The sequence below is a fragment of the Erithacus rubecula genome (genome assembly GCF_903797595.1).
Source record: "Erithacus rubecula genome assembly, chromosome: 2".
Classification (NCBI taxonomy): domain Eukaryota; kingdom Metazoa; phylum Chordata; class Aves; order Passeriformes; family Muscicapidae; genus Erithacus; species Erithacus rubecula.
Genome location: NC_136685.1, coordinates 76,117,746 through 76,131,321, shown reverse-complemented (window position 1 = coordinate 76,131,321; position 13,576 = coordinate 76,117,746). Strand labels below are relative to the sequence as shown.

The 13,576-nt window shown below is 40.6% G+C and overlaps 1 long non-coding RNA gene across 3 annotated transcripts in view; it reads right to left on the bottom strand.

The window, feature by feature from the left end:
- Positions 1–327: 327 nt before the first annotated feature.
- LOC306798635 overlaps positions 328–13,576 on the bottom strand; it is a 33,964-nt gene continuing 20,715 nt past the window's right edge. For all 3 annotated transcript variants that reach the window (XR_013773419.1, XR_013773420.1, XR_013773421.1), the window contains exons 3-4: positions 4,594–4,745; positions 328–952 (exon numbers count right to left, since the gene is read on the bottom strand). This is a non-coding gene — a long non-coding RNA (uncharacterized lncRNA). The remainder of the gene's footprint in view (positions 953–4,593; positions 4,746–13,576) is intronic.

Below are 13,576 nucleotides of genomic sequence, written 5' to 3'. Positions count from 1 at the left end.
TTCCTATGGAAATATCATTAATTATCAACATTTTCACAGCACTGTCATCAGCAGAACATACCCAAAGCCCCCAGAAATTATTTAGTGACCTCAGCCTTTCTTTCCTACACACAGGTACAGATTGACATACTTCCCACACAAGCACTTGACTTCAGTAAATGAAGTTATCACTCAATAAAAGGGAAACACTTGAGAAAAGCTTCTGGTTTTGTCATTTTGCTGTTTTTCCAGAATCTCCCATAAACAAGACTGTCACAAGAAGAGCATTTGCAAAGCAATTGTAAAAGGCATCATTCTGCCACTACAAATAGGAGTCCTCTCTGGGTTTCTTCTTCAGCTTTATTGTCAGTAGCTATGCCAAAAAATCATAAGGCATATAAAAGAGGTGAAAATGAAACAGTATTTTACAGTATTTTGGTGTTTGTTTTTAAAATAACCAAAGTCAAAACAATTTTTTTTTTATTCTAAGTAGATTAAACATTCAGTTCAATACAAATCCCTGAACGGATTTCTGAGTCACTTCAACCTAGCTGTCATTTTGCCACAAGTTTCACAAGCCAATAGACTTCTTGACACCTAAAAAAACTTTTAGTTGTTCAAGAAATTCCAGAGGAAGCCAAAGAAAAATATCTCAGGAAGCTGCTTCAGTATTTCACACAACTTAATCCAAGTCATTCTTCTAAAGTCCCTTCCCTTAATAAATCACTTGGTTAATTATGGCTCTGCTGTCAAAGATAAGTGCTGTCATGCATAGGTACTAAAGCTGTAGTTTCCCTCTGTTATTCCAAGTAACACATTAGATAGAAATCTAATGTGAGCTATTTCAAACATAGGAAAAAGAGTACTCATTTTAATTCACAATAGCACGTTCATGTTCACCATTATTATTGCCAGTCTGATGGCCTTCTTCCCCAAGAGGCTCTTAACTTCTTGAGACAATAATCTTCTGCTGCTAAAGAGATTAAATATGTGCCGAGATTCACATTTGAAAACTATATCAAAAGAAGTTTATTTGGTTTTTTAATATTTGTTCAAGTGCCAAAAAGTGTTTCCTAACACTTTCCATAAAAATCTCCCAGATAGGTACTGAATACACTGAAGTTCTCAGGGAGGGTAAATATTATGTCTTCATGTAGTCATAACTGATTTATTCCCTCTGATGTAGCCCTGCTAAATAACCATTTCTTGGTTCCTTAGTAACTACCTGAAGTAACAAATGATGGCTACTGTAGAAACAGTCCTCACTTCCAAAAGTGAGCAACATGACAAATGGAATTACATGGATTGACTAACACTGAAAGTAACACAAAATGGAAATTCCTACCAGAGAAGTGATTGAAGACATATTGTCAATAATTTCTTAAGTCATTAAAAGAGCAATGAATTCACTCAAATTTCAAAATTCAAATTTCTCAAAAGATCTCACCCAGGCTCTCCTCTGAAGACCCCATCTGGGCTCAACAGGCACATCACTTTCTTGAGCTTCTTGAGCCTATTCATAACCCCATCTTCCTGTGTGTCAAACCACAACAGGAGCTTCACCTACATCCCAAGAATATCTCCACAATAGTAAGAACTGGTAGTAGTATCTGCTTCAAAAAGAAAACCCAAACTACAGTGAGTGACTTGCTAAGAGCGGATGTGGCATTTTCCACAGCTAGCATGTCACATGGGGATTTTGCCCTGCAGTCTCTGGTTTGTCGATACTTTTGCAGCAGCAGACTTAATGCAAAGTAGATAGTTTCATCTTAATTCTAATAAGAATTTAGGAGACCTACATATTGAAAAGAGGAGATTTGGCATCAAAAGTCACATGGAAATAACCAGTATTATAAAGCTGCCTCACATTAGTAATTTCCAAATAAAATTCCCACCAGCTGGGAAGTTAAAATAGAAGACAAATGAGGTGAGGATAGGCAAGAACTAAAAATCTTTTTTGTTTTTAGTCCATTTGCATCACACATAGCCAATCATTTTCTCTTAGGTCAAACAGACCCAGGTACACTAATTGCTGGGCAACAGAGGGTCACCCTTACAAAGAGCAGGCTGTTCACATTCAGTGAATATGCCCTGCAGATTCTAATGAGTTTAAATAGAACTCCATCCATAAATTGAAATGGTTGGGGTTTATTCATCAACAATATTGCAAGTGTGGGTTGCCCATCACTTTGCATCTTCCGTATTTAAAAATAAAACATTTCCCATATATTTCCCATAACTGTTTTATGGGAAATTAAGGTAGAATAGGAATGTTCTGTGGCAGAAGGAGGGCTTATGGCCAGCCCCTGTTGCCCAGGGTGGTCCCTGATGAGCGGTTTGCAGGCGGGGGAGGCGCGGTGCGGTGCGCGGTGCGGTGCCCGTGCGGGGCGCGGGGCGCGGTGCGGTGCGGTGCGCGGTGCGGTGCCCGTGCGGGGCGCGGGGCGCGGTGCGGGGCGCGGTGCGGTGCGGTGCGCGGTGCGGTGCCCGTGCGCGGTGCGCGGTGCGCGGTGCGGGGCGCGGTGCGGGGCGCGGTGCGGGGTGCGGTGCCCGTGCGGTGCGCGGTGCGGTGCCCGTGCGGTGCGCGGGGCGGTGCCCGTGCGCGGTGCGGGGCGCGGTGCGGTGCGCGGTGCGGTGCCCGTGCGGTGCGCGGTGCGGTGCGGTGCGCGGTGCGGTGCCCGTGCGCGGTGCGCGGTGCGCGGTGCGGGGCGCGGTGCGGGGCGCGGTGCGGGGCGCGGTGCCCGTGCGCGGTGCGGTGCCCGTGCGGTGCGCGGGGCGGTGCCCGTGCGGGGCGCGGGGCGGTGCCCGTGCGGGGCGCGGGGCGCGGTGCGGTGCGGTGCGGTGCCCGTGCGGTGCGCGGTGCGGTGCGCGGGGCGGGGCGCGGTGCCGGCGGGCTGAGCCCGCTGCGGGCGCTAGAGGGCGCTCCGGCACCGGGCAGTGCCGGTGGCAGCCCGGGATGGCCGGGCGGGCGCTGTCCCGGCGCACCCGGGAAAGCAAAGCGCGCTCGGCCCGGCCCGGCCCGGCCCAAATGGACCCTGTGAGCCGCGGAGCAGGCGTGCCGCGGCTGGCAGCGGAGATGGACGGGCAATAGCCGCCCCGGGGTGAAGCGCCGAGCCTGGGGAGGAGCACGTGGCTCTTCCCGAAGGAATGGTCAGCGCAGCACTTCTCCGTCACTGCCCTATCCCCAAAAACCCGGTTCTAAAGAAGCTCGGACGGAGACTGCTCGCCCGTCTTGCAGGAAATGCCATGCCCTTGTGAATGAACATCACCTCCTCCCCAGCAAGGCACATTTCCAGACGGCTGCTTTTCCTCAGATAAATGTGAGAAAGCCGTGTAGGCAGTGTACGGCTACTGGGCTAAAATATGAAGGAGGACAGAGGGCTCCAGCAGACAGTCACTTTCCAGAAGAGAGAGGAAAACCCTCGCTGAGGTTCTAGCCCAGGGCTAGAATGTGAGAGGGGCCCGTTCCTAGCAAGCTGCAATATCCTTTTAGTGATGGGAGACTTAAACTGTCCTTAAACCATCTCCAGCTGTGCTTTAGGAAGTCTCAGCCTTTTAGCTCTTTTAGACTTAGTCTCAATGATGTTAATTCTAAAATATTCCCTTCGTGACTAATTAATGTTTTTCCTTTATATTTAATCTAATTTGCTGCAGGCTAATCCCTTTAGTTTTTGGCTTGTTGGCAAATCACTAGTCCCTGTACTCCTGTTTCTTCTCCCTGTGGCTCTATGGACACTTATCTCTTTCGGGTATTTTTTGTTTCTCCAACAACTCTTAAAGCATGAAAACATCTGCTACTCTTCTCCTTCCTAGTTAAAAGAGAAGATTCCAGGTGTTCAGAGATGACTGAAGGAGACACTATCCACAAGTTTTTGGTAAAAGCTACATTCCCCATACATCTATCTGGATGAAATTGTGTCTAAGTGCCTTTAATCACCACCTATAGGCTCTTACTGAAATACTTCTCCCTGGAGTGTTTTCCTGCTTGCTCTTCTGGGTAATATATCAGGATATTTTCTTCACTGCTTCTGTTTGCTTTAGTTTAACTGTTATTACATACTCCATTAATATTTTAGGTGACACATATTATAAACCTGATGCTTAACATGACCAATAGGTTTGGTTTTGATCCTGGACTGTAATATTCCACAGATCTGCTACAGACAGTTTTTCAGTGATTGATATATAGAAATTTTCTAAAAAAAACCTGGCATGCTACAGCCACCAAGTTTCTGTTGCCTGAGAAGAAAATATCTGTAATCCTAGAGCAAGGTTTGTAGTCTTATCTTTTATTTAGAAAATTCTCTGAAAATTCAGACTGCAAAAAAAGATGACTCAGTAGTTTTTGCAGCAAGTGGGATGACAGTCCAGATTCCAGCCCAAGTTTTCATAGGCAGCCTTGGGGAGCTGTTTTACTCTACCTGCATCTCTCAATTTAATTTCTATAAACTGAAGATAATGTTCCTTTCCCACCTGGGAAATGCACTGGTACTAGTGAGATATTTGGATGCTATAAAAGAAGACCTAGGCAAAGCTTGTGCACAGTCAAATTATAAAAGTTCTAAAAGATAAACAAAATAAATCAGATTTAATATTCTTTGGCTTTTGTTTACCTACCTTCAGTACCAGAATTTCTCTGGACTCACTGCTATTCCCTTTTGCTGTCTTCATAACTGAAGCCTTGAGCTGGCCAGATCACCTAGGCAAAGCTTTTCCCATGAGCTGCTTCATTGTGGTAGCTGGTTTAGGCACCCCAGACACAGCAATAGCTGGAACAAACAAAAGAGCTCCCATGCACTAAGCAATACATAATCAAATGTAAAAAAAAAAAAAAAAAAAAAAAAAAAAAGGTTTAACCTTTTTGGGCTATATTTTAAAGAAGAAATTGTTTAGAGACTAAAATGGAGAATGAGAAACTTCATCTCCACAGGCTGATTTCTGTAATAAAAACATTCTGCCTTACAGAAGCACTCCCACCTGCTGCATCTGGTGGCTGCCTGTGTCCTCTAAAGCAATGATCCATCCCACAGGCCAAATTCTTCCAACCTGGGTTTTGCAGGCACCACCTACACAAAGGTGCCCAGTGCTGTAGCATATAATTTTTAAATGAAAAATTGGTAATTTCAGTATGCTACAGGGATGTAAGCAAAGCCATCAGGGAAAAAGGAAATCATACAAGCTGAGCTTAATTTCTTAGCCCTTGTTGCACAGAATTACTGAAACACAGTTTTTCAGGTAGCTGTGGAGCATTCAAGCAGTGTAAGGCAAGTTCAGGAAGTGATGGACACACTGCTCCTGCCCTGCCCTGCCCCAGAGAGTGTTCACAGGGAATGTGAGGGCCTTCCTTTGAATTCATGTACACTGTGAATGTACAGGTCTGCCAGGTAGAGTATTTGGCAAAATTGTGCTCTTCTGTGCATGAGCACCAAAGGGCTGGGAATCCCAGGTGAAATAAGCAGTTCCTCCGAGTCTTCCCAAATTTTTCATGGGAGAAGAAATAATATTCAGGGAAAAATGTGCATATATCAACTCCAATTATCAAAGATTTTATTTTGATTTCTTCAACCCCCTGGGCAGCAACCAGGTCTAAGTTACTACACTGAACTGAATTGAATTATTCACATATTGGCATGTAAATAGGTCTCTGCAGAATTCTGAGTCTGCTTTATGATTAAACTTTACTGCCAATGGCAATAAAGATGTAATTAGCATTATTGTAATAATGGCATCATCTTTTGTCTTTTTTTTCCCAGTCAGGAATTGGAAAAAGGAAATAAAATGGGGTCAGTCTGCATGAGATGAGTGCTGGACCTGCAGAGTTATACAGAGTACTGCAAGCATCTTGCTAGTGCAAACAAGAGCAACTCACCATAAAATTAAGGGAACAAACACTATCCACTCAACAGCATAGAACACAATGTTGTTCTTTATTATATTATTTAAAAGGGGCAGATTTACTCGGTCATAAATTAATAATTCAGAAGCTGTAAGAAGGCACAGCCAATTAGCTGCAGTAATTTGCATTTTTATGCTCCTTCATTAGTTTTCTAAGGTTCTTCTCTCCTACTATAGCAATGCAAATGCCATCTTCCAAAGGTGAATAGCCAACCTGTTTTTTGTTTGCATGGTAATGAAGCCTTTTCAATTATTGACAGACCAAACAATTTAATAATTTTTAAGACAAATTTTTGTCGCTATAATATCTTTTCCTTGTGGTTTTTTTTCAAGAAACATGCTTTTGTAATGTAATTTATTTTAACCTGGAGTGGGAGTTTATCAGGTGACTGATTTTCTGAGGTTCCTAAAATCATACCTAACTTTAATCATGTGAGTAAATCTCTCAAAGCAAGGTATTAAAATTCTTTCTTAATTTAGAAGCTGACAAATAAGTAAGTGTATGCTGTCTTTATTTGCAGCAGAGTCCCTTTATCCTTCGTGCAGGAGTGAATTGAGAAGGGTTTAATAAATGAATTTGACTGAAATTCACTTTCTTATGCCCATGCCCCAGACATCTGCTGGCACAAGTACCATCAAAAGCATCCTGCAGCCTGCCCCAGGGATTTCCCTTTTGGTCATTACTATCTATGGGCACAGTCTTGCTAAAGTTGACATCTTTAGCTTCTGAGAAATACTCCTGAGGCCAGCAAGGTTAAAGCCTTCCTGCAGGCATGGCTGAAGTCCTGGCCACCAGAGTGCTGCAGGACAGCTGTGCTTGCCTGGTCTCTGCCTTCCCATGCAGGGCACCAGCAAATCCCACTGGCTTCCCAGAGTGCTGCTCCCAACCTGCAGCTGGCCTGACACGTACTGATTTTTCCATTTTTACTCTGGTATTTTCCTTTCCAAATGCTTTCCATGTGAGGCCATTTCATTTTATTTTTATAATTATTTTATTTTTAATACGGCCCCTCATTCCAGATGTAGATAGTACATGCACACACTCAAACACACGTAGAAGAGAAGTAATGCTGAGGCAGCACCTTTATAGAAATGTATCTGAGGCAGAGGGTGACCCAGGAAAACTATATAGATATTTCAGAGGGCTGGTGAGTCCTGATTAAAAAAAAAAAAAATTAAAAAAATGAAGAAGAAGAAGGAGAGGGGAGGTGGGGGTGAATTAAAACCTGGAGAATGAAATAAAGATAACCTACAAAGGTAAGTTTTCTGAGGCAACCTCTGAAGATGCTATCAGTTGGCTGAAGAAGACAGGAGACTTGCCCTTCTCCATTTACATCAGCAGAACACTTGTCTTTTGGGATGTTGGCCTTTCTAGGGGCAAACTGCAGCAGTGCTTTTTCCCAAGGAACACAGCAACACTCCCCAACCCACTGAAATCCTCTCCATCCTGTTCCCTAGTCACTTCAGCCTTTCTTTCTTTTAGCAGAGGTGCTGTTCACAAACTGTGCAGATCATCTTGGAAATTTCTGCCAGCAAAGAACATACAAGAAGGCACAAATTTTGTCATTTCACTGATGGTGCAGGCAGCATGCCTGTAACACAGACCAAATGACTGACGTTACAAGAAGCAGTGTGTGTTGGTGTGATTTAAAAGACTTTCGTCCTTTTTTGTTAACTTCTTGGTGAAGGCTGCATGTGAAGAGCAGGCTCTGAATCACTTCAAGCAGGAAGGGCAGGGTGGCAGAGGAGTGGTGGCTGAAGCAGCTCCAGTACTCAAAGGCAAATGGAACTATGGCAGAGGTGAAACTGTTGCCAGCAGGTGCAATGAGAAAGAAGAAACAAAATGGCTCAAGGTAATATGTAATTTGGAATAGAACAGGCAAAAAATTAAAATAACCAAAACTTTGCAAGCTATGCAAATAAAGAAATCTGAAAGTATAAAGGAGAAGATTTTCTAGCACCACAGTAGTGGCAGCAGTCTCTATCTATGTCCTTACTCCAGCTCCTTGTCCCCAAGCCCAGTCCCAACACATCCCCTGCATGTCCCAAGGGCAGGCTGGGGCTGGGGGCTGTGTTCCCACAGCAGGACAGAGACTCCTGGCTTGCAGAACTAACCTCTAGAGCTGCAGGGCTTGTGCTTTCCTCTTCCTATGTGGACAGAAATTGAGGTCTCTGAACATGCTTATTTGTAGACAAAAGACCAGGTTTTGTGATCTGCATGTATTTCTGTCGTTTATGTCATTCAGAAAAATCAGTCTTTTATTACTTAGTGGAGAACTTAAAGATTTCATATATTTTGTCTGTGCTCTTTAGCTTAAAAATTAAAATTATCTGCAAAGTAAATTTTAACAAAACATCACTAAGACCTTATTGCAGAACATCTCAACAGAATAACATTATAATTTCATATTTTTGACTGATATATGTTAATATCAGAAGAATTCCGTTGATTATTTAATGTGACTTCTTATATCACACACCTACAGGGCTCCCCTAAATGAATTTCTGTACCAATACTGCAGCTAAGGCAGAACAAAAACAGATCATGGTTTCAAATTTTCTCTTCAGACCAAGTCCACTGCAGGCTACAGTAAGTTTTTCCAGTTGTCAGTTCCCTTCTCTGAGGTAAATTACTTCAAGACTAAACTTCTCTAATTCCAAGCAATGGATTTTGCTAGTCTTTTCCAGAGAAATTAGAGATGCCTTTTTACCATTTTACTATTCTTGAGTAAGTCAAGGCTTTGAACTGTAGTCCCTCATTTTCAGTATATTTTCCAGTCCTTTAAGCTCAACCAGAGCTGCTCTCAAACCCTTCATTCTAAAGAAAACCAAATCAATAATAATGTTTTCAAAAAGGAATTAGGAAGAAGACCAAAATCCTTTTCCCAGGCAGGGTGAGCAGTGATGGAGCATGGTCCAGGCTGCCATGGAGCTCTGCAGTGCCTCCCTTCTCCTCTAGCAGAGGGACAGAACCCCAGGCTTCCCTTGCCAAGGGGCTACAGGCTGTGTAGCACTTTCCCTTTTCCCTCACAGCAAATCTTCACCTGAACAATGCAAGCTCTCTGCTTTTATTCATATTCTCCTTGTTATAGTCCAATGATCATTTTGGCACTTTGGCCGTGGCACGCTGCAGGAGCTCCATGTGTATCTGATTATCCATTATAAAATCAAATCCCTTTCAGTCCCTATTTCCCAGCATGGAGTCTTTTCCATCCTACAAGTGTTCCACCCTACAGGCTCACACTGTTCTTCACTGCACAGGATTCCAAAAAAATAACTTCCATTTTGTTGAGAAAGTCAGATTGCTCTGTCATTCACCAGCCTTATTTATCATTTAACCCTCCACTAGTTTAGTGGTGCAAGAAAACTTCATGAAGAAAATGTCATGTTTTCTTGTCTCATTAAGAAAGATAAGTTGTAAGGGAGATGAACTTCATAAGGACCAAATTCTCACCATGATGGCTCCTTATTTGCAATTTTACTTAAATATATTATATTTTTAATAAAATTCATAGGGGTTAGATTGATTTTCTAATCCTTTACTTTCTTAACAAAATGTCTTCTAGTGTGAGTGAGAGAATGTCCTTAAAAAATTAATTACATCAACAATACTAATTGAAAAGGACTTGTAATCTTATCAAAAGATGGGATCAAATTAGTCTGGCAAAAATTATTTCTGTGAAACTAATTTTGATGGATATTAATTGTGTTTAAGCAATCTCATCTTGATAGGCCCTTAATCTCCTGAGTTAGTCTGGTTATAATTTTTAAATATTGGTAGACTTTAAATTTTTTCCAACTTGTAAATTCCCATGTTTCAACCCTGTAATCACCAAAATAAAATGCCCATGAGGTCTTTTGGCTAGTTCTTTTAAAACTATCAGATGAAAGTTAATTAGACGTGCAGATTTTTTAAATGTCTAACTTCAACAAACTGCTGTGTATCTGGTTAGAATTAAAAGGACTGCATCAACATGTCATATGATCATCTGGTTTTCCCCAAATGCAGACTCCAAGTGACTGACATTCTGCTTTCCATGCATTCTTGTCAGTTCTCCTGCCATCATACAGTCACAGAGCAATAATACTATCAGGATTCCTGATACAACTGGGAGCTCCTTTCTCTGCCTTTCCATTCTTAGATCTGATATTCATAGATATTTGTCTTTAATGTTTTGCTTCCACTATCTACTTCCTAAAATCCAAGAGACTTGTTACTATGATTGTTCCAGCTTTTTTTTTTTTTTTTTTTTTTTATACTTTCACTATGATTTAGAGATGTTTTTCATTTTACTTTGACCCATACTGTTCTTTCCTTAAGTCCCTGCAAAAACATCATTTTGAAATGTGTAATTTGGGCATCTAGTAAAATGTTATTCAACAATGGACAATTATCTTTCTCATGTTTCTGTTTACATTTTCTCCAGTTGATTGTCTCAATATTATTTTCAGCTTTATTAAATTGTCCTTTTCAACCCCCTGAGAATATGAATTCTTGGCAGAACTCACAATAAAAATGTAATCAAGATAAAATCAGTTTCATCTATTTTTTCAGTTCTGTGATTAACTCTTCACTTTGTAAGGTCTTGAATAGAGTTCTGCCCCATTAGAAACAATTTTTGCCTATATAGGAAATTGTTATATATAAAATTTTAAAAATTCAAAGGCTGCCTTAAAATCAGCAACATTATATCACATCTTTCGAACTGATGCCAAACTCATAAAAATATTTGTTCTTGCTACATATTGAAGCTTAATGGTTGCACAGCCAATTTTCTTATTCTCTAGTGTTTTTGTGCATTTCTAGCAGACCAAAGCTAGCAAACTCTCTTGTGCTTTGATCCTACAGAACCCTTCTCTTTTTTTATCCATGGCCTGTAATATGAACTTGAGTGAGGCCATTTTAAAACAGAATCTCTCTCACACTGCTGCATTTTTCATTCAGTCTTCTCAGCATTGCTACAAGCCAATAATTTTTAACATTATCAACATGGGAGATGTTCCTATTTGTTTCAGAACATCTAGCTTTATGCTAATTACTGAGAAATTTCCACTGTGTATATAGCACATAATAAATGAAATGCTGTACATATTAGAATCAAATGAGTTGCAATTGTTCTATGTTATTAAATATTTTTAAATTTCACTGTAATGGTTATATTTGCCATAGACATTGTCAGGTAACTTAAAGCCAGTGTAAAATTCCAGGAAAAGCAGATGTTCCCTATTTTTTCCCTACATTTCATTTTCTCACAATCCTTCTACAGGTTATAATGAGTATGAAATATGACTGAGTCTAGACAAATGTGTTAAGGCCTTCTATTAGCAAATTTCTTGGTACAGCTGTTATTATTTTTTTAAGTTGCTATGGAGACTTACAAGTTTGAGGCTTCACTGTTTCAATGATTTTCCATAGCAATACTGCTTTGGCTCTAGTGCACACCCCAAAACAACCATGAGTGTCCTCCAAGATAATTTATGTCCACTTGAACATACTAAAATATCTACACAATTGCCTAGAATATGGCAGTAGCAATTGGGTGTGAAAAAGGACTGACCTACTTCCTCAACCTATTGTTAGATAGAATAAATTTCATAACTGAGATTTCGGTAAAATAAAATTTAAAAATACATAGCTGGGAGAAAACAGGAAAGACAGAGTATTTTGTCAAATTAATATTTTTATTTTTTCCCAGTATTTTTGACTTTAAACCTTAAGGCCAGATCACCCCTGGTAAACTTCTGAGAAGTTATACACTGAACTTTTTCAGGCGTATTTTTTTCCTCTTTATGCTTAAACAGCAATAAGTATTTTCCTTTTCCTTTTTAGCTAATTGCTGCTTTATGGAATTGTGGAAGTAACAAATTTTAAGAATTGTGCAGCTCAATAGTGTGAAATGACAAAAATCCTAAACTACCTTTATCTGGACAAAGCATGTAGCTATTATCTGGATGAATGAAGACTTTTCACTGTAGGCATGTAGAATATTCAGAATCTGATATGACTGATATACAAGCTGCCATGAGTGACTAGTTTTACACCAATGGAAGCCACAGGGAATACAGCAAATCACTGTACAGCCTGAGAGTGAGGAAGACCTCACCTCTCAGAAGGGCAGGGGCAAAACACACTGAAAAGTTAATTTTGCATTATTTATTTTCACAGATGCTTCTCAGCCTTTTATTGCAGCCTCTGTCCCTTTGCATGATGAACCCAATACAGCCTTCTAGAGACAAAAAAGGAGAGCAGTTCAAGTGAGAACCAAAAGCAAAGCCAACCAAAGCAGTTTTTGCCATTGCAGTGATACCTCAGATCGCTGTTGAGTAGCTCAAATAACTGATTCATTAAACAAAAAGGCCACAGAAAAGTTACTTCTGTTGAGAAAGAGAACCTTGATCAACCATTCAACCCCATGATTTCCACACACTCAGTGATCAGCAGCAGAGGAGATGCCCTCACATGGACATGCAGCCCTTGAGTGGGGCTCTAAAGGAGCAAGAGCAGCCCTGTTCCCTCTTATTTCTCATCATCACTAACATCCACACACCTGGCCTGCCCTCCTGCACCTCTCACGTAACTCAAGGCTACAGCTGGATCTTTTTCATATGTGTAGCTTTTCTATCAGTTTACTGAAATCTAATAAGGAAAAAGTAATAAGAACAACAAAGAAAAAGTAATACTAACAATAAAAGCCCCTTCTGTGCTTGTCTTAATAATTTTATTTGACTGTTTGGAAGGAGCACCAGGAGACACCTTCAATTTTTTAAATGTGTTCTGGTTTTTTATTTTCCTAACATTTCACATTGAGAGTTAATTTTGTTTGCAGATATTTTGCTTGCATTACTAATATATTTTCCATTAACATACTCCTTTGTAGGTACAAGCAGTCCACAGGATGCTTATCTAAGAACTTCTTTACAATAAAATTGCTACATGGTGTGTATAACGTTGAGTTTTCACCTCAGTAACATATCTTTTTGTTGGAAAAAAAAAAAAAAAAAAAAAAAAAAAAGAATTTTTCTTCAAATAGCTTGGACTCTCTGCATGCTAGAGATACTGGCTTATGGAAAGCCTGCAGAGGGTTGCAAGCCTCTGCATGGGTTTTAAACCAGTTACTAACCGAGTGGCCAAACTGGTTCTGTGAACACAGATGTGTCAGTTAATTAAATTCTGTGACAAGGAAGCAGAACAGCACTTTTCATTTGTAGCCATGTGAAAAAGTCTTATCAGTGTATGACATATGGCTTAATTTTTTCTGGAAACCAGCTCACATGGAATACCTCAATTGCAACGCAGGAGAGCAAAGATGCAAGATTGCAGCTCCTGGTGTAAATGGGCACTGTACAGAGCATGTACAGAATCAGTACACTTTGGCATTTCCTTAATACAGAGCATGTTGACAACATAGAGCAGCAAGTCACTGTGCTTTGATACCATAGACCTGACACATTTCTGGTGTGGAGAATGAAAACAGTCTGTGTTTTAAGGTTAAAAGTGGACTTGTTCCCCTGGTCATCTCAGTTGTTTATACATGGACATCAAAATGACCAAACTCTGTCAGACCACATATTCATCTATTCTAGTAGCCTGAAATGGTCCCTTTAAATTCATCAAAATATAAAGCTGCAATAATGTGGGAAAATTTTGCTTGTATAAGTAATGTTTTATTTTGAATAAAAATAGTCTGTGATACATGACAATAAT